Genomic DNA, 25,851 nt, shown 5'->3' on the forward strand with positions numbered 1-25,851 from the left:
TTACCGTGACCAGCAATTGAAGTCTGTAATTTGATCAGCCTCAGCTCCAACCTAGAACAATTCTACTCAGTTCCAGGGCAGTGCCTCATTTGTGAGACCATCCTTCCTCCTCGTTTCTATGCTGTCTCCATTTCCACTGCCTGGTGTCGGTTTTGTTGTTGTTTCTTTAGAGTGTCAGCTATTGGGGGCAGAGACGGTCTCTTCTGCTGTGATTGGGGAGCCCTTTGAATGACAGACCCTGCTGCAATACGGAGAGCAATATGTTGATGCTTGGTTCTGAGCCTCTCAACTCTGGGGAAGTTCAGCTCCAGATGTCAACTTTTCATCTTGAGCCTACATCTAACGGCAGAGTAAACTGGACTCAGGCCTAGGAGTGTAGGGTTCACTTCCTGACTATGCCATGGGCTCCCTGCATGACCTTGGGAAAGTCACTTATTTCTCCGTGCCTCAGTTCCTCAGCCGTAAAATGAGGACGATGAGCAGTCCTTTCTTCCACCTTTTGTCTTGCTCCGTTAGACTGTAAGCAAGGACTGACTTTCAGAGTGGGTATGTCTAAACGGCAGCCAGAGGTGTGTCTGCAGCTCTGCGTACAGGCATTAGATTTAATCTAGCTAGCGTGGTTTAAAATAGCAGCACAGATGTGGCAGCGGAGGCTTCAGTCTGGGCAATACAAGCCCACCTGGACCCCAGGTTTGCACTTGTGTTTCCAGCACACGTCGAGGTGCTTGCCTGCTGCTGCATTTTTGCCCCACGAGCTAAATTAAAGCCAGCATGGGCGGGCTTTCCAAAGCTGCAATCGCACACCCGAGTGCAGCGTAGATGTTCCCTATGAGCACAAAGGGGCCCTGATCCTGGTTGCGGTCACATAATACCTGCTTTGAAAAAGAATGGGAGAAAACAGAAGAAAGAATAAAACCTGTAGCTTCTTTGCGGACCAACCCCCCTCCCTGACCCCCGCCCTGGAAAGGACAAAGAATGTGTTTTTTCTCGGTTGCTGCAAAATGTTTTATTCTACTTATGTGACTTTGTTAAGGCGCCATGGGAGCCAGGAGTGTGCGTGAATGGGGAGGGAAACAAAGCAGTGGCTGGGGGACAGACTGGAGCACTAAAGACAGGAGCATGTTATGTGGGAGAAAACAGACAAACGTCTGTTGGGAACCCTGAGATGAAAGGATTTATGTTAAGAAAATGATTTTTGTTGGGCGCTCATGATGACAAATAGAAAATATAGTTATATATTTTTGGAAGCTGGGAAGGGTGAGCCGAAAAGATTCATTATGAAAGGAAATCATTGGAGTTGGGGAGCGTGAGGTGCAGAGATGTACGATACCAAAAAATCCAGTTTGCAGGGAGCTCTGGCTCAGGGAGATTCATGGGCAGGGGAGGGAAGGAGATTGGAGACTGAGCTTGCAAGGAGGAAGGCCATTGCTCTTAAAGAATAAAAATCACGCTATGTTTCCTCTCATATTGATATGGCTCAGGCTGCCTCCTTCTTTCTGCTCCTCCATGCTGCCTCCTGCACTGTGCAGGATGTAACCATGGGGGAGCTGAAAGAACGGTCCATTGTGCAACACCATTCTTCTGCCCAGCACCCAGCTCCATTGGCCTCAGCGGGCATCACCCATGCGTCAGTGAGGGTAGAACTGGGCTGCTGGTTTTCTGGCTTGTTGTCATTAAACTTCTGTCCCTGCTGGGGAATGTGTGGCAGCTTTGGTGAAGACACCAGCTGCGCCAACAAGCAGGGTTTTCCCATTGGCATAGGTACTCCACTGCCTTGAGAGGAGTAGCTAGGTCAGCAGAATTCATCTCGTCTACACCAGGAGTTACGTCAGTATAAGTACACCTCTCGGGGGAGTGGATCCCCCGCCCCCCGAGAGACGTAGCTATGCCGATGTAAGTGCCTTGTGAAGACCAGCCTATAATGAGATACAGCCCCTGCCTCAAAGATTTAAAATTTTCTTTACAGACAGATAAAGTGTGGGGGGAAGGGGGCATTATTCTCCCTTTTTTCCAGGTGGGGAGCTGGGGGTGTGAGAGACTTGAGTGACTTGCCCAAACTCCCACGTGAAGTCCTTTGTGCAGCTGGGAATTAAGCCTGAAGATTCCTGACGCCCAGTTCAGAGCCGTAACCACAGTGCCAGGGGAGACTCTGACCAGCCAGGAGAGCAGTGGGCCTATCCTGAATATGTGGGAGTAAATCCATATTTGAACCCAAATGAGTCACCTCCCCACCCCTGCTGTACTATCCCAAACAGAGCCAGAGGCGAGTGTCAAAGGGAAACATTTCCAGCCCCAGCTCCCAGTGGCACAAGGAGATCATGTTCGACCAGTGGCCCGTGGACTTTCCCCTTTTTGGGCCGTGCTGATGGTGCTGCTGAGGCCATCTGGAGAAGAGGGCGTGTTCTAGTATCTAGTATCTGGGTTCTGGCCCTGGCCCTGCCTCTGGGGTGGATCACTGTAATATACCCATCTGTAAAATGAGGGGCATGATACTTGCCTCCCCTCGTAGAGTGTTGTGGAGTTGCCACGTGGAGCCAGTGTCATAGTTTCACAAAACAAGTGTTCCTTCGGGGGGCAGAGTAGCCTGGTGGACAAGGCACAGGAGTGGGACTCAGGAAACTAGGGTTCACTTCCCGGCTCTGCTGCTTTGTGACCTTGAGCAAGTTGCAGCGCCTTTCTGTGCCTCAGTTTCCCTATCTGTAAAATGACACTGCTCTCCTTTGCGAAGGGCTTTGAGGGCTACAGCTGACCGGCTCTAGACAAGCGCTGGGGGGTTATGATTCGATGTGGCATGCAGACCAGATGCACAATTTGGTGACGCAGCTTGGCAATCTCTATTAAACTAGGCCTCCTTGCCTGACCACCTAGAGGGAGGAGTGGGAATGTGCAGCAGCCACTCAAAGGAAACCTACTCCCCTCTCACTGGAGTTCTTCGGGTGGGGCGGGAGGCATGCGGCAGTGTGGGTAGCAGAGGCGGGGCTGAGGTTGGTTGGTGCACCTCAGCATTCTCCCCCCCACTTTCCCTGCACCTGCTGATCAGTTGCTGAGCAGAAGTGAGACCCAGGGAGGGAGGAAGCAGCCTCTTGGCACCCCCTACTGGGCAGGTAGCAGGCTGCTGTCTGCAGACAGGTCAGCTCTGTGCCTGCCCTTCCCCTGCTACTCCTACTGGTAAAACTCCACGACTGGGCCATCTAGTGCCTTGATTACTGTGCCTGTGGCCTTTCTGCCCTCCTCCTCATCTTACTTTTCCCTCTGCCAGCCTAGCCAGAATACTCAGCCTCTCCTGGGTCATTCTCAGCAGGTCACCCCCACAGGCCCTCCACCAATCCCTGTCTGTCTTGGCCCACGTGACATTCAAGTGCCTTATCCTCAGCTTCAAATTCAAATGTGACATCACCACTGCCCATATCTTTGCCTTCAGTTCCTCCTCCCAGTCCTCTGGAGTTCCTGCCTCGCATCCTCATGCTGCCTTCTGCACTGGGACTATCCCATTTCCTCTCCCACACTGCCCCCCTTAAACCCTCTCTCCTTTGTTCCTTGTTCACCAAACCCTTCATCTCCTCTTACTATCCCTTCCCTGAGCTATAGTCTCAGGTCTGGTCTTGTGCTTAGACTGTCTGCTTGTTGAGGCATGTTGGCAAAATGCTGTGTGATGCACAAGGGCATGAATAGCGTTAGCTGTTTCAAGATCCCCACACCACTTCATCCCCTTGATGTCCATTCACTTCGCTTATCCCCGCTCCGCTGGGAGCTTCATATTCCCCTCTCGAAACCTGACCCTGGTTAGGCTGCTGGTATGCTGAGACCACTGACTATTGTGTTGACTGATACTGTTGTGTTGTTTCCTTCTACTACTCCTGTCTGTAGCCACCTGTTGTCTCTTGTCTCATGCGTAGATTGTGAGGTCACTGGAGCAGGGACAATCTTTTTGTTTTATCTTTGTACAGCGCCTGGCACAATAGAGTCCTGATCCATGATCTGGGACTTCTAGATGTTTCTGCGACACAAGTAAGAAATACCAGAGCTGGTTGGGAATTTTCTGTCTAAATGTTTTCCAGAGGAAAAATGTTGACTTTTCCCAAAAATTTGATTTTTCATTGGGCAAATTGAAATAAAAATATTTCATCTCGGGTCAGGTTGCCCTGAATCAAAACATTTTGTTTTAGTTCTTTTGACTTCGATTTGACTCCATCTGAGCTGCCGCAGGGCCTCCTGGGAGTTGTAGTTTGGGTATCTCATGCCTCCATTCTCCCTTATGCACCAGGTTCCTTGGTTGGATGACATCAACCATGATGCACTGCAGTCTTCCCTCTGGCTGAGGCACAGCGGTGCATGAAAGGTTTTAACATTTCCTAATTGAACTTTTTTGGAACTTTTTGTCCCATGAAAAGTTTTTGTCCTAATTTTGGATAAAAACAAATGGTAATATTGGAATTTCCCAGGAGCCAGAAATTCCAGTTTCTCGATGAGCTCCAATAAATAATAATAATAATGGTGTGTTGGGTGGTGGGGTCTCAGGGCCTCCTGAGATGCTCAAGTAGGCCAGATGTTACCATCCACAGCCTGAAACCAGCAACTTAACCTTAGCCCCACTCTTTAAATTTGACTTTACAAGTCCTTTCTGGTTGCGTCGCACCACAGCGGGAGGAAGTGAAAATTACGGGCCACAGGCAAGGTTCCAAAAAGTGCGCTCTCTTTCTCAGAAAAGGGCTGGCAGCTTTCCATGGCCCTTCAATATATTTTATAGCTGTACTACAGTTTTTAACAGCATAATTTAGTAAGTGTCAGTACTTTGTAACGGAGTGTGCAGACACCATCTTATTCAACCTCTGTCAGCATTATGCTGAGTCAAATAGCACGCAGAGGGGAAGTGTTAGTGTCTCAGGAAGTGAAGTTGGCGAGAGAACTGGCCATCAGCATAAATATTGGCATAAATATTTTCTTAATCAGCAAGCAAAGTGCTAAGACTTTTTACCTTTACTGGATTTCTTTCAGAACATCAGATGTCATTTCGGTTACCTTTAAATTATGCCTCCCCCCAACCCCCAGACACACAATCCACATTGGTTCATGCTTTTGACACATTGCTTTTCCACCTAAACTACCAAGGGAGAAGTCACTGGCTCCTCCAACCGTATAGTGCCAGTGACTTCTTTATTAATCGATTATTATTACACATATTGATGAAGTGCTCCTCACCATTGTACTTGGGCACACATACTTATGTTAATTGTTCATTTACTTTACTTCACTTCTAGATACACAAAAATGCTAAAAAGGACTCGAGTTGCCTTTGACATACTTTAAAAACACATCCGGATGCAGCAATTTAAGATAGCCCACTGAAAAGCCCTTGCCTTCTGAAACCATTCCCCACCTTTTCAGTGACAATTTGTCCCCACTGCCAAATTTTCACATGCTTGGGTGAAGTGAAGTGAAGTGAGCTGTAGCTCACGAAAGCTTATGCTCAAATAAATTGGTTAGTCTCTAAGGTGCCCCAAGTCCTCCTTTTCTTTTTGCAAATACAGACTAACATGGCTGCTACTCTGAAACATTTCCCATGCTTCTAATCAGAAGGATCAGACTCCAAGACTACCTCTATACCTGGAGCGAAGGATGTGATTTCCCAGCTTGCGTAGACACATTTGTGCTAGCTTCCATTGAGCTAGCCTGCTAAAATTAGTAGGGTACCTGCAGTGGTGCGAGCCGTGGCATGGGCTAATTATACCATCTACATACCTGGGCGGGGGGAACAGGTGGGCTTGCACGCAGGGAGGCTAGCCCGTGCCTCTGCTCACTGCTGCCCAAGCTGCTGTGGCTACTCTACTGTTTTTAGTGCACTAGCTCGGTAAAAGCGAGTGCAAGCACGTGTGCGCGAGCTGGGAATTCGCTCCCAGTGTAGATGTAGCCCAAGTGGAGTTTGGGGGAAGGCAGTTGCCTGGGGAAGTAAGTCATGTGTCATCTCTTGAAGGTGGGTCAGATTTGTGTTTAGGTCTGTTTTCATCCAGGAAGGCTCTGATCGTCCCTCATGTTTTCCATTTCTTAGGCTTGCCTAGGATGTGCTCAAGCGTGCAGGTTGATCCCCACAGTGTTGCTTGTTGCCTTGCAGCCAGAGGTTCTGATGCATATTAGCACTTAAAATTCAGGGTGTTATGACCGTTAACCTAGAGTCCCCCTGCTTATCTTAATGGTGAACGTTAGTTCTGGGACCCCATGTGCCATCGGTCTGACCACAGACACATGCAGGCATAGGCGCTGACTTCTTCTGGCTCCGGTGGGTGCTCAACTCCCCTCTGCCCAGGGCCCAGCCCCAACTCCAGCCCTTCTCCGCCCCCTCCCGCCCCCATTCCCCAAATCCCCAGCCCGGCCCCGCCTCCTCCCCTGAGCACGCCATGTTCCTGCTCCTCCCCCTCCCTCCCTTGCTACAGCTGTTTGGCGGCGACAAGCTCTGGGAGGTAGGCTGAGGAGCGGGGACAAGGCGTGTTCAGGCGAGGAGGTGGAAGCAGAGGAGGAGGTGGGGTGGGGCGGGGAGCTTGGCTGCCAGTGGGTGCAGAGCATCCCCTAGTTTTTCCCCGTGGGTGTGCCAGCCCCGGAGCACCCACCGGGTCGGTGCCTATGCGTGCGGGTGAGAATTGCCGAATGAGGGCACTATGTAGTGAACCGGCTAGCATGCGTCTGCAAAATTTCCCCCTGTTGGATTGACCCAGAACTGCTCACTTGTGTCTATTGTGGTACCTGTACTGCTAACAGCTGTTTCTCCTATAGGTCCAGTAACAGGGGGCCTGTGATTTTGGAGCAGGAAGACCTGGGTTCTAAGCTTGCTGTCGCTTTGAAGCTCTGTGTAGCTTTGGGGGGCAATGCAGTGGCATCCACAGGTTTGATGTAGCAACCAATAATGTATTTTGCACATACATTAGCATCTTTCACTAAAGGTTCTTAAAACGATGCGGGGCAAGATTTGAAAGGCACAAAGGGATGGGAGTTGGGAACCTAATTTCATTTTGAGCCTTAGAAAAACCTCTCCCCTAAGTCTCAAAGCCTCACATGAGGTAGGTAAGCAGCATTTTTCTCATTTTATAGATGGGGACGTTGAAGTGACCCAAGGCACAGGTGGGGACAGAATCCAGAAACTCGGCACTAGAATACATGCTTTTCTCAAGATGGTATGTGGTTTGGTAACTCTCCAGTTCCAGCATCTGCAGAGAAGGAAACTCAATTGCAGTTAATGACAGTGAAATTATGGAGAGATTAGTGTAATTACAACTAGAAGAATCTTCTAGTTCAAAGATGATTGATGACTCATGGAAGAATTTGGATGGAGGCACGAGAGGAGATTCCAGGAACATTGGCTCAGACTTTATTTACCTCCACAAGTTCCCCTAGGTATGGAAAGAAATGGCTTGACAAAAATAAGGCATGGAAGAAAGAGGATTTAATGTGGCTACTCAATGCTATTAAATAAATGATGTGTGTTGGCAGGACTGTAGGTGAGAAGGGTGGGAGACTGAAAAACCATATTGTGAAAAGAACCAGAAGAATTGCCCTCATAAATCTACTCCACTATTCCCATCATATAGAGGATGGAAGGAAGTAGATTACTGGGGTGCATAAGAATATCAAAGGGGTATAGAAGGCGTCCACATCTTTGGCTGGCCCTTCAGCGTGAATACTGCACATGTGTGTCCTTTCTCTAGAAAAGAGAGCAACAGATGAGGAGCGGGAAAGGGTAAGAGAGAAGAAGGCATGAAACTGAAACTTAGGGGATTTTTTTCCCTGTATTTGAGGTGGGTTAAAGGAGCTCCAGGTGTTCTCTCTAGAAAAAAGAGATTAGGAGGCAACATTAATCAAGTTTACAACATATTTAAATGAACAGATAAAGAGGAAAGAAAAAAACCCCCTCCCTGAAATGTTTTTCTAACAAATGCATATTTGAGCTAAAGAATTCACAGGGGTCGTCATGGAAAGCCACATGTATATATGCAAAACTAGGGTTAGAAGACAAAGCGGGATTATTTTCTAGGCTCATAAATAATGTAACGGTTGGAAGAAAAATGTGGAGGCTTCAGCTGATCTTATTGCCGAAGGAGGAACTAACAATATGTCTGATAAAGTGGGAGGTTGAAGGGAATTTCACACAGAAGAATGATAGAGCATTGCTGATTGTCATACCATGCATGGTGTTCTTCGGTGAAGGATCGGCATGTTTTCTGCCTTCCTTGATGCACGGAGACGTCTGTTTCCAGGATTTAAAGGACCTTTCTGGAGGAAGGAAATTATGGGCGTGCCGAGTTTGTGGGTTAGAGTTTCGCTGGTGCCCACTGAAGGCAATTGTAAAACTCCCATTGACGACTTGGGTACGGAGTTAGACCAATGCGGAGCTCTCTTAAAAATCCCACCTTTAATTGTTAAGAAAGATACTTACTAAGAGCCAGCTATTGAAAAACGTTAGGTGTACAGGCACACACTTAATTTGCACTTGTAGTTACCATGTAAATTGAGTAACTGTGCAACGGCCAACTGAGGTCATTTATGAGCTTGGTTGCCGATTTTGCATACACAGCCATCCATTCCATCTTCACACTTACTTGGTCTGCACATCAATCACTCTGACGCGCTGTACAATTTAGTCATGCACTTGCACACATAATGTTCTTGAAGTTCTTGTTTTGAATCATTTATGTTCTCGTCAGTAGGAATTCTCATGATACAAACCAACCACTGCTTGTCTGTCTTTTAGTCAAATTTTGCCTTATCGATCATGATCCATAATTTCCTTTTTTAGAGTGCAGTGTCATACTAGTGAAAGTGGCCAGATTGAGAGCCCTCCAGTCTAGTTTCAACGACTCTCTGGTCTTCTATATAGCCAGGGAATAGACCCAGCAGGGGCCATGTAAAGTTGCCTTATTTTCCCAAACCAATATAATCCAGCCCTGATGGATAATCTCTGGGAGCTGGGAAGCTCTCTCAAGGTCTCACTCATTCCTGTGTCTCTGTTGACAGTATCAACAAGGGGGCCAAGTGGGCTCATCAATTTGTTATAGGGATCCCTCTGCATGAGGAGCTATATTGAGACCATCAAACGATTTCATGTACAGCAGTTTACCTAAATGCAATCAGATGACAACTTCATCACTACCAACTTGGGTTAGAAGTAAAACTGTGACCTAGTGGGGAAAGGCTTTGTGTCCCAATACCAATTCCTCAAATGCAATCCAGTATGGACTGGTGATTCTAAAACCTGACCATCTCTGGGTCTTTGACTTTTTCTCCATGAACACTATAATCCTGCACATAGCTTGGCTTTCACAGGAAAGCATGCAGAACAAGGGGACCTTCTGGGTGATGTAGATTAAAGCTGAGCACTATCAATATGAAACAAAATAAAAAATTACCAAAGTTAGCCTCTTAAATTCATGTTTACCCTGATTTTCAGAAGCGTGCAGCACTGGAAATTCTTCATATGAAATATTTTGGAGTGAAAAGTGCAAGTTTGGCAACACCAAAACATTTTTGTGAATTTGTCTCAGTTTGCTGAATTGTTTAAATAAATAAATAACTAAAAAATTTTTTAAAAATTGAAGCTTTTCATTTTCACATTTTCTGAATGAAATGTTTCAATTTTTCCATTCAAAATGACTTTTTTGTTTCAAAATTTCCTTTAATTTTATTTAACCCCCCCAAGCTTTTAAAAATGGTCTAAATTGAAACAAAACATTTTGTTTGACCCCCAGATAATTTGTTTTGATGAAAATTAAAAAAAAAAAAAGGGTTGATTTGATTTGAAGCAATTCCCTTCCCCACCCTGCACCCCACCAATTTTTGGGACTATCCAGTACACTGACAAATCCATTATTTGCAGAGCTCTACTCGGCACCCAGGAGCTCCCTTTGATTTTTTGGCCAATAGAGGCATTCCTGTCCCGACTGCCAAGAGCAATGGGAAAATAGACCCCAAGGGTCGCAACATGGAGTTAGACTGGGGCTAAGTTTGACTCATAGCGACCATCTACATTGTCAGTGGGGTGACACAGTAACAATTGTACTCCTGAGATGTTGCTGGCTCCCAAGGTCTTGATTTGGAAAAAAACCCACCCTAGCTTGTTGTTAAGTGTAACACTTTATGATCAGATGCTACACCAATGCCACCATGCTCATTGACTCCCTGTAGTGTCCCTTTGTTATAACCTTTCCTTTAAGAGCCATTAGGAGGAACTAGATTCAACGTGCTTTCTGACAATCCTTTCAAACCAGGAGCGTGTTCTGTGATTCACTGGAGTGTTGTCATCTACTTTACGCTCATGCTTTCTTGTTTTGGTCCCTGTCAGCTGAATTTGTTTTCTGGTTTGCAGATGCTTAAGGATGGCCGATAATAGGAAGACGCTATGAAAAGGGTAACGTGGATGCGGAGTGGCTGTTAGCCAGGGTGGCCTGAAAAGCAATGCAATGCCAAAGCTATAGGCACAATAGCACCTCAGTGTGTGATCTTGTCATACCTTGTGCTGAGCAGGGTTCATAGAATCACAGAATCTCAGGGTTGGAAGGGACCCCAGGAGGTCATCTAGTCCAACCCCCTGCTCGAAGCAGGACCAATCCCCAGTTAAATCATCCCAGCCAGGGCCTTGTCAAGCCTGACCTTAAAAACCTCTAAGGAAGGAGATTCTACCACCTCCCTAGGTAACGCATTCCAGTGTTTCACCACCCTCTTAGTGAAAAAGTTTTTCCTAATATCCAACCTAAACCTCCCCCACTGCAACTTGAGACCATTACTCCTCGTTCTGTCATCTGCTACCATTGAGAACAGTCTAGAGCCATCCTCTTTGGAACCCCCTTTCAGGTAGCTGAAAGCAGCTATCAAATCCCCCCTCATTCTTCTCTTCTGCAGGCTAAACAATCCCAGCTCCCTCAGCCTCTCCTCATAAGTCATGTGTTCCAGTCCCCTAATCATTTTTGTTGCCCTTCGCTGGACTCTCTCAATTTATCCACATCCTTCTTGTAGTGTGGGGCCCAAAACTGGACACAGTACTCCAGATGAGGCCTCACCAATGTCGAATAGAGGGGAACGATCACGTCCCTCGATCTGCTCACTATGCCCCTACTTATACATCCCAAAATGCCATTGGCCTTCTTGGCAACAAGGGCACACTGCTGGCTCATATCCAGCTTCTCGTCCACTGTCACCCCTAGGTCCTTTTCCACAGAACTGCTGCCTAGCCATTCGGTCCCTAGTCTGTAGCTGTGCATTGGGTTCTTCCGTCCTAAGTGCAGGACGCTGCACTTATCCTTATTGAACTTCATCAGATTTCTTTTGGCCCAATCCTCCAATTTGTCTAGGTCCTTCTGTATCCTATCCCTGCCCTCCAGCGTATCTACCACTCCTCCCAGTTTAGTATCATCCGCAAATTTGCTGAGAGTGCAATCCACACCATCCTCCAGATCATTTATGAAGATATTGAACAAAACTGGCCCCAGGACCAACCCTTGTGGCACTCCACTTGACACCGGCTGCCAACCAGACATGGAGCCATTGATCACTACCCGTTGAGCCCCCGGGTTGGGAGACTTGTGATGGGAGTCAGGTGGGAGAGGCAGTGATGTTAGAGATGATGGATGAGTAAGTGCCATTCTTCCCTCTGACCCAGTATGTAGCCACCGTGTGCTGTCAGGAGTTGCCGTGGTCATTAAACATCCTGTGGGAATTTTTGCCACCCTTACCAAACTCCAGCCTGGGGGGAATTACATTCTGCCTGCCTACAGAGCTCCAGCGAGATGATGCAGTCTCACAGTGTGAGGTACCAGAGCTGAGGCTTGTTCATAGCACGGACCACATCTTAAGAGCCAAATCGTCTCATGGACACCTCCCTAGCCTGGATCCCTTCCCCTTTCATTTGCGAGCAGATGGCAACCCTAGCAATTGCTCACGTGGACAAGTAACAGCCGTGACGCATTTAGGGCGTTCTTAGCTTCTTTCAATGCGATTTAACAGCTGCAACTAAGGAAAAGGAGCTTGCACCATGTGGCCAGCCACAGAAGACAAGTGTGGACCCTCTAGGCTAGTTGTATGCTCTCTGTTGCTTTATTAATGTGAATGTTTGAAGTGTGCGACACCCTGACAGTCAAGCTGTGCCTCTGTCTTCTCTTTTGGTGTATCAGATCCATGCAGGTGCAGGGACCTTTTGCCACTCACCATTCACTGCAGTGGACTCCTGCGATTCTCCTGCTCTTAGACCGAGACCAGATTATGCTGCCTTAAGTGCACAGACTCCTTTTCACTTACAGGGCCCTTTCTGATGATGCCTGCAAGGTAACCTCTTCCTGGAGACAGGTGACTGTGGCAATTCTCCAAGCAACGAGCAGCTATAGTTTGACAAGTTTTATTTAGGAGATTTAGAAAGCATAGAGAAGACAAAAGTGATTCAGCAAAGAAACATGTATCTATGTTGGGGCTTCCCTCCTCGCTATCTTAGATGGGCCGTGTTCTCCAATTGCAGGACAAGAACGGAACCAACTCACCTGTAAAAATGTAAAGGTCTCCCCTGGTCAGAGTTAACAGCCTCTCTTGCGGCTGCCCTCTATACCCACCTCTGTGTCTCTCCCCAAAGAAGCCCATCCTTCGTGACAGTTCTCGACATGATTCCATTAACATAGTCTTTGTCTCCGCTACATCTCTGTCAAGTATCTTTCAGAGTTTGTCTGGGACATCAAAGTGGGTGGTAACGGTATTGTTTTATGGCTTTTGTCCATAGCCCAACTTCTCCATCTCTAGCAGTGATCAATCTTCCCCCTGCTCTTTGCGGTATGCTTCAGACAGGACACAGGAATCAGATGTAGGTTTCATGCCCAAATGACAATTAATTTACCCACTTTGTCCCAAAGGCCAATTCTTGTTGTGGATTAGACCTGGGGCAGGCAAACTTTTTTGGCCCAAGGGCCACATCTGGGAGTAGAAATTGTATGGCGAGTCATGAATGCTCACAAAATTGGGGTTGGTGTGTGGGAGGGGGTGAAGGCTCTGGTTGGGGGTGCGGCCTCTGGGGTGGGGGTGAGGCTGGGGCTGAAGAGTTCAGGGTGTGGGAAGGGGCTCCGGGCTGGGGCAGGGGAGTGGGGTGCGGTGGGGTGAGGGTTCTGGCTGAGGGTGTGGGCTCGGGGTGGGGCTGGGGATGCGGAGTTTGGGGTGTAGGAGGGTGCTGGGACCGAGGAGTTCAGAGGGCAGAAGGGGGATCAGGGCTGGGGCAGAGGGTTCGGGTGCAGGAAGGCGTGCAGCCTGGGGGTGCAGGCTCTGGGGTGGGGCTGGGGATGAGGTGTTTGGGGTGCAGGAGGGTTCTCTGGACTGGAATCGAGCAGTTTGGTGGGCGGGAGGGGGATTGGGGCTGGGGCAGGGCATTGGGGTGCAGAAAGAGGCTTGGGGGTGCAGGCTCTGGGTGGTGCTTACCTCAAGTGGCTCCCGGAAGCAGTGGCATGTCCCTTCTCCAGCTCCTATGCGGCGGTGCGGCCAGGTGGCTCTGTGCGCTACCCTGTCCACAGGTACCGCCCCTGCCACTCCCATTGGCTGCAATTCCTGGCCAACGGGAGCTGCGGGAGTGGCACTTGGGGCGGGGGTAGCATGCAGAGTGGAACCCCCTGAACGGCCCCTTAGCATAGGAGCCGGAGTGGGGCCATGCTGCTGCGTTTGGGAGCTGCATGGAGTGGCCCCCAACCCTGCTCCCTGGCTGGAGTGCTGGAGTGGAGCAAGCCCCAGACCCCGCTTCCCGGCGGAAGCTTGAGGGCCAGATTAGAATGGCCCTAATTGGTGGGCCAGATCCAGCCTGTAGGCAGTAGTTTGCCCACCCCTGGGTTAGACGCTCTTGGGATAAAGAGACTGAGTGACCTGGATTGAGCTGTTATTCTCTTTTAATTACATTACATAACATGCAGCCCCCAAAGCGGGTCCAAGTGACACGAGATGGGGGATCTGCAGGTAAGTGGGAGTAGGAGACTGGGAAGTCAGAGAGGCAGGGTTGGGGGCAGAGGCGATCCACAGCGCTGGAAAGATCAGCAGGGAAAAAGGGATGGAAGAGAGGCAATGATCTGCAGCGCCTCCTTGGTTGTTCCAGGTCTCACCTTCTGAACTAAAGTTTCCCCACATTTGTTAATGGCATTTTTCAGAGTCTGTGTGATTCCCCCCTTTCATTCTCAGCCCGGTCGCCGTCTGAAGGCGAGGCGATCAGCTGCTGATTATGGATAGGAACCTGCTTCCATTTACCATCTGCATCCTCACAGCTGTGCAGCAGTGAAGACAACCAGGTGCAGGACTTTAAGCAAGAAGAGGGGGAAGAAGCGGATTGCCAAGGGGCCCTTCCTTGAGTGTCCTGTCCTAGGGCCACTCACAAGCAAGTGTCCTCTCCTGGTGAGTGTGTCTTGCAGGTCCCCCTCCGAGCCGAGCCACAGAGGATATGAATTGTTACAGCCTCAGCTGCTGAGCCTTGGCTCGGGGGCGGGGCGGGGGGGCATCACATAAGGACTTATACCCCCATTCTGTGCAGCCCCTGAGAGGAGGCCAAGCCATACCAGCACTCTGTGCAGCACCATCCAGGCCAGGTTGGGATCGACTCTCTCTCTCTGTCAAGCCTGCCGGTTGCTCTGATGCGCTCTATAATGCAGCCGCTGTCTCACTAGAGACTGAGTCCCACCCATGTACTTCCCACCTGAATCGTTTTGCGCCAGTGATCAGGGTGGTGAAAGGCTTCATAGCTTATTACCCCTACCCAGTCTCCCGTAGCACGTCCTCTGCACCAGGAGGCAGAGATGGAGCTTGTGTGTGTTCATCTTCATCCGAGAAGAAAACAACGAATCCTTTCCACATCCCTGAATATCTCTCTCATCTCCCTCCAGTTTCATTTGTTTCTTTCCTGTAAATAACTGGACCCATCAATAGCTATTAGTGGCAAAAAACCAACCCTTTCCACTTACACATTCTCATTGCCTCCATTGAGCGGTAAGCACCATGAGTCCCATTTATAAAGGGTGAAACTTGCCCAAGTCCACAGGCCGCTGGGAGAGCCAGGAAAAGAATGCAGATTTCCCGAGTCTCCGCCGTGCGCTCAGGCCAGCTGGTCTGCAGCTAGCATTAAAAATCATCCAAAAGCAGAGACGTGAGGGCTGCTCTGAGGAAAACCTGAGCCTCACTCCCAAAGCCTGGTAAGTTTCACACAGTTATCCCAAGGCAGCAAAAGGAGCAAAGTCCTGAGCTTTAGCCCCTGTACTCATCAGCATGAAAAAAACATAAGTGTGAATCAAACAACAGGCTTCAAATAGGAACTGCGAAGACTCTAATTTGTATGTACCATTATTTGATGTTCTAACCTACCAGGTTTAAGGTAAACCACAGTGGAATATCAAGCAGATATTAAATGAAACCATGTCATTAATTCAATCCAACGAGATATGTTTTATATAACAAAGGGATTTGTTCTGATTCTCAAACAATGTATATTAATGAAAAAGTCGAAATAGATTCATTTTGTTCTCAGAGCAAACACATTGAGGAAAGCCATCAAGAAGTAAAGAACATGGCTTTTTTTTTTTTAAACTGTGCTTTATTTAGGGCTAAGCTGGAAAGCGTCATTCAATAATTACAGAAGATTACAAGGAGTTTTAGGGAATTGAGAGTGAAAGAGCAGTTGTATGGAACTGCAGCTGCATTACACATCTGTACCTCCTGGCTGTGGGCTCGTTTCTGCTGTCCTTACTCAGATGAAACACCCGCTGTCACCCAAAGGGAGTTTTGCCAGAGTAAGGGCAGTAAGATCCGACCCAATAAGGTGTTAAAAAAAGGCCAAGATAACAATCACATTATTTAAAAAGCAAACAAAAACCAACCCCAAATCAATTAAAACAAACTAAGATTTAAATGAAGAATCAGAAATAATCATCACACTCTTCTTAGTTCAACTAAAACGAATGAGAATGATGCAAATCAAGTCTGAATACAGTGGAAATAAATTATAATAAATATGATATACTTTAAAATATATGTGTTTTTAAATAATTCATTGTTTTTTCTGATTCAGTTTTTCAAAGCAATGTCTTATTTTTAACTGCTCTAAAGTCATTTACCAAAGATAAATATCGTGCTTTCATTAAATAGTTTTCCTTGTTTTTTTTTCTCTATCATTACAATTAAAAGTCCTACAAAATATGCAAATTTATTTACAGAAAAACAGAGCCAGCATCTCTTTTTTTTAAACATCCCCCTGTTTTTCAAAATTCCTTGTAAACAGTTTCAGAAATTCTTCAAAGAGATTGTTTGTTTGTTTTTTTATGTTATTTTTTATTTTTATTTTTTTATATTATTTTTTCTTTTTTAAGATTAAGGTTCTAGGCTAACCCCTTGCCCTGAAGGTTTCTAGAGCAAATATGGAAGCTACTGAAGCAGAGGATGATGGGAATTTGCGGACAGCAGATCATGAAGACATGAAGCATGTAGCTGGGTTTTGTTGTTCAAGTTAGAACGGCATCTGATAAAAAGACAGCTGTTTTGTTTCCCATTTGCGTTGTCTACAACAATCGAGTTTTATTTGTTTATTTTTGTTAATAGCTGGAATGCTTGCAGTTAAAAAAGCTGCCAAAATAGCCATTTCTCTTCTTTTTCTCCTCGATAAATAACAGCATCCAACAGCAGTTGGCAGAGAGTAGGAATTTATGCTCAGTCTAAACTCTACAAAAATTACAATTCTACAACATCTTTGTTTTTAGCATTAACGCTAACTTCTATGTAGTTTTTTTTTTTTTGCTTTTTGTTGTCTAATTTTTTTTCTATGATATAGGTATTTTAAAGTTTTTTTCTTTTTTAAATTCTGTACAACTATTAGGATTTTAAATGGGGAGAGTTAGAAGCATTTACAAACCTTTTTTGTTTTTCACTATCAACCATCTTTCTTTTCTCTTTGCTATGCCTTTTTATTTATTTACTTTACTTTTTTTTTTTTTTGCTTTTCACAGACATCATCTTACCTGCTTTGAGCAGCGCAATTCTTACGTATTATACAGAAAACCATATGAAAGTTTCATAGACTCTAATTAATGTATAACCAAAGAACCTCCCAAAGTATCAAAGAACTATTATCTTGCCATTTTAAAAGCATTTAAGCATTTTTTTTTTAATTTTTACATATTTCATATAATTGCTCTCAAAAACTGTTTTAGGAACAGCTCAGAGAAAAGCAAAGAACTTCCATATTTTACATACAGCTACAAGTCTGCGATAAAAAGTTTTGTCCTTTGGTCCCTATATAGCTAAGGAATGACAGATAAAGATGCTCAGTGACCGTTACCATGGGGTCAACATGGTAGCCGCATCCTTGGTGGCAAACAGGCACTCCTTTGTCCGTATCCAGGTTTGCATTTCCTGTTTGGAGAAAAGCCGCTGTGGTGATATCAATGTCTCTTCAGAAATCCTGGTTGATCTTGTTCCTGTTCTGATTTATTTATTAATTTTTGTTTGTTTCCAGCCCGTGTCCTTCGAAGTCAGCAGACGTGATACTTTTCTTGAAGAAATGTTACAGTCTAAACAATCAAAGAGAGAATAAGTCTGAAGTCTTCAGCTTGATTGATATTTGCTGATATGTCAAAGGTGTAATCCAACAGTTCCTGTTTTTTTAAAATATATATATATATATTTTTCTAAATGTGGCCCATTCAGCTGCTGCCCTAAAAAAATGAAGAAGATCATTGCAAATTAAACTAAAAAGGCAAAGTAAACAAATAAAAAAGGCCTTAAAAATAAAAATAAAAATCCTATTCTTTTGGGCCTAATCCTGCTTCCATTGAAAGTGAATGTGTTTTGCTCTCAGATTCAGTGGAAACAGGACTGAGCTCTTGCTCTGGAGTTTGTTTTTGAGGTATACTCCCACTAAAGTCAATGGAAAGATTCTCATGGACTTCACTGGGAACTGGCTCAGACCCAAAGTGAGCAAGGCAGTCAAGATCATGATAAAGAAAAATACAATTGCTCCTTCTGCATTTTTAATAATAATGATATATATCCATAGAAATATATATACTCACATCTATATATATGTACAGATATATACTTTGTAAAGTGGCACTTAAAAGAAAAAGCCAGATCACAATCTTGCTTGGTTGGACTTTCTAACGTGTGAAGTCTCTAGGAAAAATTGCTCTAAATTTTAACCGTGTGCTGTATATGATGATATATGGACTTCCCATGGAGAAACAGCTGTCATTAATGTATATTCCTTTGTGAATGTCAGAAAGTAACACTTTGAACAGGCAATTCATGGGAGGTAAAAGGAAAAATAATCAGTTGGAATGAACTTTTGAAAAAAATAGTAAAGCTAACATTTCTTAAATAAAAAAGTTATTTAAAAAAATTTAATCATGATCCGACTAGACTTGACATTTAAGTAGGATGCTTAATCATTACGGATTAGCTCTTATCTCTTTCTAGCAAGCAGGTTCTTCTTATACACTCGGTGATTTATTACATCAAGAAACTTAGAAACTGCAAAAGGTCCACTCTGGTGGAAAAGTGTCATGCGGAATATCAATCCATGCTGGCAGGTTTTTCACACTGTTGGTTCAACAAACAGCAAACCGTACACAGCAGTCTAAACAATTACAACACCAAAAATAATAAGAATAAGAGAATAAAAAAATAAAAAAAACACTCGTCAAGGACCCTTTTTCAGTTGTAAACAAAAAGATGCATTTTGCTTTTTTATCAGGATTATTTTTTCCCCCTCAAAACAATCCCTCCCTTACCCCAAACAAATAATTTGTCAGGAGTGGCTGGAATGTGGAACCTTAGATTTAGGAATTCTTGAAAAGGCACACAAGAGGCCGCAGGCTTTTCTCTAAGTTGCTTTTTGGTTGGATAGCTATTGTTTTTACACGACTGTTACTATCATTACTTTTTTAAAAAATTTTGGAGAGTGATTTGAAATATCCGAAGGGAAAAAAAAAGGTGTCAATTGAAAAAGGCCCCCAATTCTCCGGAAAAAAAAAATAAAATCACAATATTTTTCAAGTGCAAAAAAATCAACCACGCGTTTTCTTTTTTCATTTTTTGGTAAAATATTTGTACAGTTATAACAATCCCATTTGCTAAAGAATTAGGAATCCATCTTTTTTTTTTTCCTTCTATGTGACATCTAAAGAAGCATAAAACGCTGACGAGAAATTAAACGACAAATAAAGAAACCACTGCAAGCACCAAACAAAACGAAAATGAGCACAGCAAAAAATCGTGGCAGCACAAAGTCAAAAAAGGCACATGTGATCATGACTGGCCAATCATCAACTGATACAACATCCAAGAAAAATACGGCACCTGCACGAAACTTGACGGCATGTCATGCAACCAATTCTTAGCTTGTTACATGACGCCATCATGTCACACTTTCAACTTCGAGTTGATTTGAACTTACGGACTGGGGGACTGTATTCTCCACTTTCATGTCATTACGTGAACTTTTTTCCTAGCTCAGCTCGAGACTGTGGTGGATTTGACTGGCTCTTGGTTGGTTTTGTTGGAATTTGATTGAATGACAAAAGAAGAAAAGATTTTTTTTATATATATATATATATATTTATATATAGTGTGGAAAAAGGGAAAGGTGGGGGAAGAAGATATATATCAAAATAATAATAGAAATAATAATAAAAAAAAGTACCAAACAGCATCCGTCAAAAAGCTGTAGTGAAAATACTTGCGATTAAACGATAAAAACGAAAGAAGGAAAATGAAACGAAAGAGAGAGGGAAAAATAATGGAGGAGGCCTAGCAGGGGACAAAGACATATTACACACAGTTTATGTGGACACATGAACAACAGTGAACAGGAACAAAACATTATGCCGTGGCTGCTGAGGAGAGCATGCGCTGAATGGATGAGAGCACACACAGATCGGTTTGCGGCTGGAAAATACATTTGCTGCCAACCGCTGTGGTTTTGTTCAGACCGTCTTTCCCAGGGCCACCCCTCCCCGCAAACTCCCGGGAAGTGGCTCTTCAGTAAGGGGTTGATTCACAGCCCATTGGAGCCTTTCCGTTGACTTCAATGGGCTCTGGATCAGGTTCTCCGCTGCTCTGTTTGCAGCTGAAAAGCTAAAGGGCTGGTGGAGTAAAAGAAGAGGGACTGCTTTGGTTGTTGAGAAAAAGGAACTAGTGTCTGTCCCTTTAAGGGGTTGTATGATGAGAAGCTCAGAACAGCGGCACAGCTGGTGTGGTTATGTGAATTTACTCCCCCGTTGTTTTGATATGGCGTAAAAAACCCCCAAAATTCCACCTAAAGGCCTGATCCCACATCCTCCCTCAGGCAAAATGCCCCCTGGACTGCCCATATGCTCCTGACCCTGCAGTCCTTACCAGGCAAAACTGCCTTTAACTTGCTCTGGGAGTTTTGCCTGAATGAGCACTGCAAGGATCAAGTCCCTAAAAGTCACTGCACACAATGAAACATAAAGTAGCGGGCTTAACCAACAGCTAGAGGTACTGTACTTCAAGTGTTTGCTTCCTATCCCATAGGCGGGTTGATTTCTCACCTGCATGCCTAGTCCTGAAAAGTCACTGCACATTACTGAATTTCACTGCACATTCTTTTGTCACAAGGACATTGTCTTAGACTCTAGTTCTGAAGTCATGCAAGCAGGCCAGAAAGGATTCTTTCCATTGGCTTTTGCTCAAAGCCAAACTGTGTGTGCTGGCAAGGGGAAGGGTTTATGTTATCCAGAATAGAGATGGCCTTGAACAAAACCCAGGATCTGAACTCTGGATTTGGCTCCAGCAGCCAGACTCTGCTCTCTGTTACAGCAGGGTAAATCTGGAGTAACTGCACCGATTGCTGCTGTTACACTGGATTTACCTAGTCTGTGTCACTACCATCGGCAGACCAAAACCGCTGGATCTTGCACGTTCAAAATTTGAATCTGAACTTGTGTTTGGATGATGCCTGGTACAGAGGTGAATGTATGCACCCAGACAGGATTTTGGTTCAGCTCCGTTTCTGCTACAGAAAGAGAGGGCAGCGCTAGAATAAACCTCCTGTCAGTGCTGGTGCACGAGGCCTCGCCCTAAAGGGATTGTAGGATGGCTGCTGTATCTCACGCCCCACAGTCACCATTAAAAAGTCAGCACTAGTCACACCGGGCCAGCTTGTGAATTCTGATAGATGTGCAGCAGAAGAAAAAGCTGTAAGGAGCCACCATATCTCTTCGGGCTTGTGCCTGTGTTGTGAGAACCACCAGTAGGGGAGAGCAGGGTCAGGAGTGCTGAACTGAGTCTTAGATCTCCTTTTGCCCACCGAACATGCTGGACAGTGTGGCTAAGCTGGAGCAGAGGGGAAAGGCCGACCCAACGCATTTCCCACATGCAGCAGCAGGGGCTGGATTGGGACTCTGAGTAGCCGTTCAATTCCTGCTCTGCTCCTGGGATTGGCCTGCCCTCTTTGTAGGGCTACACTGCAAGATTACACCCTAGTCCAGCATGTTAGCTGAGAAGCTTCCCCTAATACACAGCGAGACCTGGTGGGTGAGGTAATATCTTTTATTGGCCCAGTTCCTGTTGGTGAAAGAGCCAAGCTTTCGAGCTTACACGGAGCGCTTCTTCAGGTCCGGGAAAGGTACTCGGCGGGCCCGACCTGAAGACAAGCTCTGTGTATGCTCAACAGCTTGTCTGGTTCACCAACAGAAGTTGAGCCAATAAAAGCTAGTACCTCTCCCATGTTGTCTCTCTAATAACCTGGGCCCAACATGACTACACCAACACTGCAAACTTCCTTAATGCATGGACTAGGCGGCGACTGTGTGTCAACTCTGGAATGGCAACCACAGTACCTCTGCCTTTAGATTAAAATTTCAGACATTGGGAATGTGACAACAAATATATATCTGTATACATATATATATATACACACATATGTATACACACACCTATACATATATAAATGATTAAAACTCACTGAAAACAAACAAATGCATTCAAATAAAAATCAACCAAATCTATTTCATAAGCAATTCACTTCTCTGGGAGCAGATAAAAGCTTTGGGTATGGCTAAGAGAGAAGCCGTCCCATTCATGAATAAAGATGTTAGGGTTATGAAGACAGGGCTACAGCCTGATACGGAAATGGGGCCGTTGGGACTTGTGAGACTTTGTTACAAAGTGAAAGGGAGTGCATGCCTTGCGTCCTTGGAGACTGGCTACAAGAAGTGATGGTGCAACGCATCTCTGAGAGCTAGAACGCCGAGCCGGAGTGTGCCTCTATGCAACAGGCTAAGGCCAACTATGCCCTGTAATTTCACACCGGCCAAGCCTCTACTGGGAAGTCTTTTACAGCAGTCCTTTGGCAATATTCTCATCGACCATTGAGACCCTAGTTACTGAGGATGTCTTTAATCAGGGCCCTGAGACGCAGCTGGAATGTGCATGATTACAGTGGTGACCCTAAAAACATTTCCAGCTCTCTTTGTTACGGCAGCTTCCCCCCGGTATTGCCAGGACTCTGCTGCTGGAGGGGACACACCACATTAAAGGCCCCTCTGGAAAACTTTCGAGGGTGGCCACTGTCTATGCTTTATTGCCTACAGCTGCACTATTAGGTGAAATTCACACCCATGTAGTGAGCCAGCACAAGACGGTGTGACAGCTATTCCAACCAGAGGCGGTATTGTTGAAGACTGCTTTGTATTATATGTAGGAATGTTGTGGGTTAGGGGTTTGAGTTCTACGCCATGAAGGAGTTACCACAGCTACTACCGGGAGGGGATTACTGCAGGCCCTGGGATTGTAAACAGCTCCAGCAATGTACCACCCCCTGGGCTGGTTTGCGGGTACTGGTGCAAACAGGTACCAGAGGCCAAGGAGACAAAGAAAGGGCTTTTGGTATAAAAGGTCCAACTTGACTGGAAAGAGGAGGCCTTCCTTTTGATACAACAAATGGCCCTTACCTTTGATCCTCGGGGGGGACCCAATGCTACAGGAGGGTTGGAAGGACTAGAACCTATCAGGGTTCCCATAGGAATGACGGGTGACTTCTGGTATGAGGGAGCAAGGAGCATTTAGACCCCTTTAGTTATTATTGCTTTACATGTTTCCTTGAATAAATATTCTGTGCGTTGGATGAGCTGGATGGGCCCTGGTACAGCACTGCCATTGGCCTTGGAGAGAAAGCAAAGAGCACGGGGTGAATGGCAGTCGCAGTATGCACTAGCCTAAACTCCCTGCTCAGGAGGGAGTGGCTGGCAGGTCCCTGCCCAGAGAGAGGTGATGGCTAGGGTAGGCTTGAGATCTGAGTGGGTGTTTCTGCAACGGACCGGTTTCCCACTGAAATGGTGCATGCCCTCTGCGCTGGAAGAATTTCACCTGGGCTGAGTGCTCACGCAGCCCACACGAAATGCCCCAAGTCCTGTCCCAGGATGCACGGGGCTCAGGGAGTGACCTCCGAAGGAGGCTCTTAAGCTGCATTCGTAGTTCCTGATAGTGAGGGGACGTCATTGTGGGTGTTATGTTCAACTCAGTGGGCGTTTTGCCTGAGAAAAGACTGCAGGATGTTAAAGTTGACTGAGGAATTCTCTTGTATCTGAACATCCCCCTCTCTTCACTCCCCGTCCTCGCTTTTTATGCAGATTCCTTTCAACCCAGTAGTAACACAAAAGCACGCTGCAGTTCTTACTCTCTGGGATGGTCAAGCACTTCCTAGCATTTTACTCCACGCAATGCACGTGGCTTTCTTGCCATGGCAGATTCATACCCGACTGGCTGTAGAATCAGGGCCCCACCGCCATGCCTGCTCTTAAGACTACGCCATCTCCTATGGACTGTTGTTAAATCCAGGTTTGTGACTTCCTCCCATTGGAGTCAAGGGCAAAACTCCCACTGACTTCAATGGAGGAGGATCGTTCTTGTCACTATTGAATATTTATGACTGAGATTGGGGCCCGATTGTGTTAGGCGCTGTACAAACAGAGAGGTAGACATGGGCCTTGCCCCGACAGTGTTTACCATCTCAGGAAGATCAGGCTTTACACTACCCTGCTCGCATGTTTTGTGTCACTCCCAGCGTGGGGGAGGGATTGCGACTCAGACACAGTTCCTGCTTGGGGCTGGTGCAGCTAAAGGGTTTCTCTGGCCCTCCCCTCACTCCTCTCATTTCATTGCTTTGTGCTTCCAGGGTCTTTCATAACGCTGCCCTTCCTTTCTTGTCTGCTCCTGTCCCTGCACCCAAGCTCTCACTTTTGCTCAGTCAGAGAGGCCAGCCATCTCCCTTTTGGTCATCGCCTCAGACAAACCTCTCTGCCTGCTTCTTTCGCACTGTCCCATCTGCAAGGGGCCCCTTCCCTGAAGTGACTCACAAGCGGCTTTCATCTCCTCTACCAAACGGACAACACCCCAGGGCTGCCACCACGCTATTGTTCTTTATTAGCGCTGGGCTCATCCCGAGCACTGCTGCTAAAACTTTTATACCACTCCGTACCATCCTGTCACCATCCAGCTAAACATCATACACCCAGCTATCATACACAGCCCCACTCAGACAGATAGGGCCCCAAGCCCCAATGCAATCCCATGGCTTTTGGAAAGGAGGGCTCTGTGTGTGTGTACGAGAGACAGAGGCATACATGCTACACACATAAAGATAATACATGCAACTATGGACTGCCCGGGAGGCATTAGCTATATTGTCCTGATGGGAAAAAAAAACAAACCAACCCAAGCTCTGGTGTGTTGCATGTTCAAGCAGGGGAGGGGGAAGAATTATATTTTCCCCTGCGTGACAGTTCTTTACAGCTGTTGGTCCTGGGGGCAGTCAATATTTGTTTTATTACACCCCAGAATCTCGCACTCTCCTGGCCTACCTCTACACTTGTTTTGTCTTTTCTCTGACTTCCTCTAGCAATTTTGCTCTCCTAGGCCATTTCTTTCTGGCGCGGGTGCCCTATCTTTCCCCTCCCCCCCCCCCAGCTTGAACAGGTCAGCTGCGCTCTGCTCCCTGGCTCGCCACTGAGGCATTGCATGCTTGACACGAGCCCGTGAAGGGCCATTGATGGTGTTGCACAGCTGGGGCCAGGCGGCCAGAACAGGACTGTCTGATTGGGGGTAGGCCAGTGTGGCGGAGGGTTCCCAATACCAGTGGTAGGTCCTGGCTCACTATTTCACGGCGCCTGGCCATTTCCACCAGACAGTAGTCGATGTTAGCGCCTCACCTTTTCTCGTGTGCGAGGTGAGAGCTTTATTAGTTAAAACCACAATAGTTGGGTTTTTTTTTACATAAGATTCATTTTAACAAATAAAGGACAAGGATACAAAAAAGATGGGGTGTGTGTGTACATATATAAGTTATATACCTGTGTACGCACATGTATGTAAATTATATATGTACCCCCCCATATGGCTACAGTCTTCTATATATATTAGCGAGGGTCAGAAAAATTCCAATGAAACATTGTTTTCGTTGGCATTTGCTGATTTTGACGAACTTCACATGGAACGCAGGCAGGATGCCATGCTGGATAGGCTGTTGGCGATCCCAGGCTTTCCAGGTCCACAGCTCCAGGGCAGCCCTCCATGCAGATTGCTTTGGTGTCAGGGACCTCAGGGCTTCCGGGCCAGCTGGCACCTGGGGAGCTGATGCCTTGGCTCCCCGACTTGGGCAAGCTGGGAAGCAAGCTGCCTTGGGATTGGGCCAACCCAGGAAACAAACCGGCCTAGGAGTTGGGGAAGTGAGTGAGTCCCAGCTCCCAGCCTGGCTGTGGCAGGGGGCATATTTTGCTTTGAAACACCATCTTTTAGTGTTTTCAAAACAACATATTGAGGGATTCCAGAGCTGCGAACATTTTCATCTTGTCTGAAAACAAT

The 25,851-nt window shown here is 46.2% G+C and overlaps 1 protein-coding gene across 12 annotated transcripts in view; it reads right to left on the reverse strand.

Annotated features, from left to right (window-relative positions):
- Nucleotides 1–15,536: 15,536 nt before the first annotated feature.
- CELF4 (CUGBP Elav-like family member 4) overlaps nucleotides 15,537–25,851 on the reverse strand; it is an 889,815-nt gene continuing 879,500 nt past the window's right edge. For 7 of the 12 annotated variants that reach the window (XM_073343428.2, XM_073343424.2, XM_073343426.2 and 4 more), the window contains exon 13: nucleotides 15,539–17,684. The gene's annotated coding sequence lies outside the window, so the exon portion shown is untranslated. Of the gene's footprint in view, nucleotides 17,685–19,423; nucleotides 19,512–25,851 lie in introns of all 12 variants that reach the window. The other 5 variants (XR_012158835.2, XR_012158834.2, XM_073343422.2 and 2 more) reach the window with 5 other exon arrangements.

The sequence above is a fragment of the Lepidochelys kempii genome, chromosome 5 (genome assembly GCF_965140285.1).
Source record: "Lepidochelys kempii isolate rLepKem1 chromosome 5, rLepKem1.hap1, whole genome shotgun sequence".
NCBI classification, from domain to species: domain Eukaryota; kingdom Metazoa; phylum Chordata; order Testudines; family Cheloniidae; genus Lepidochelys; species Lepidochelys kempii.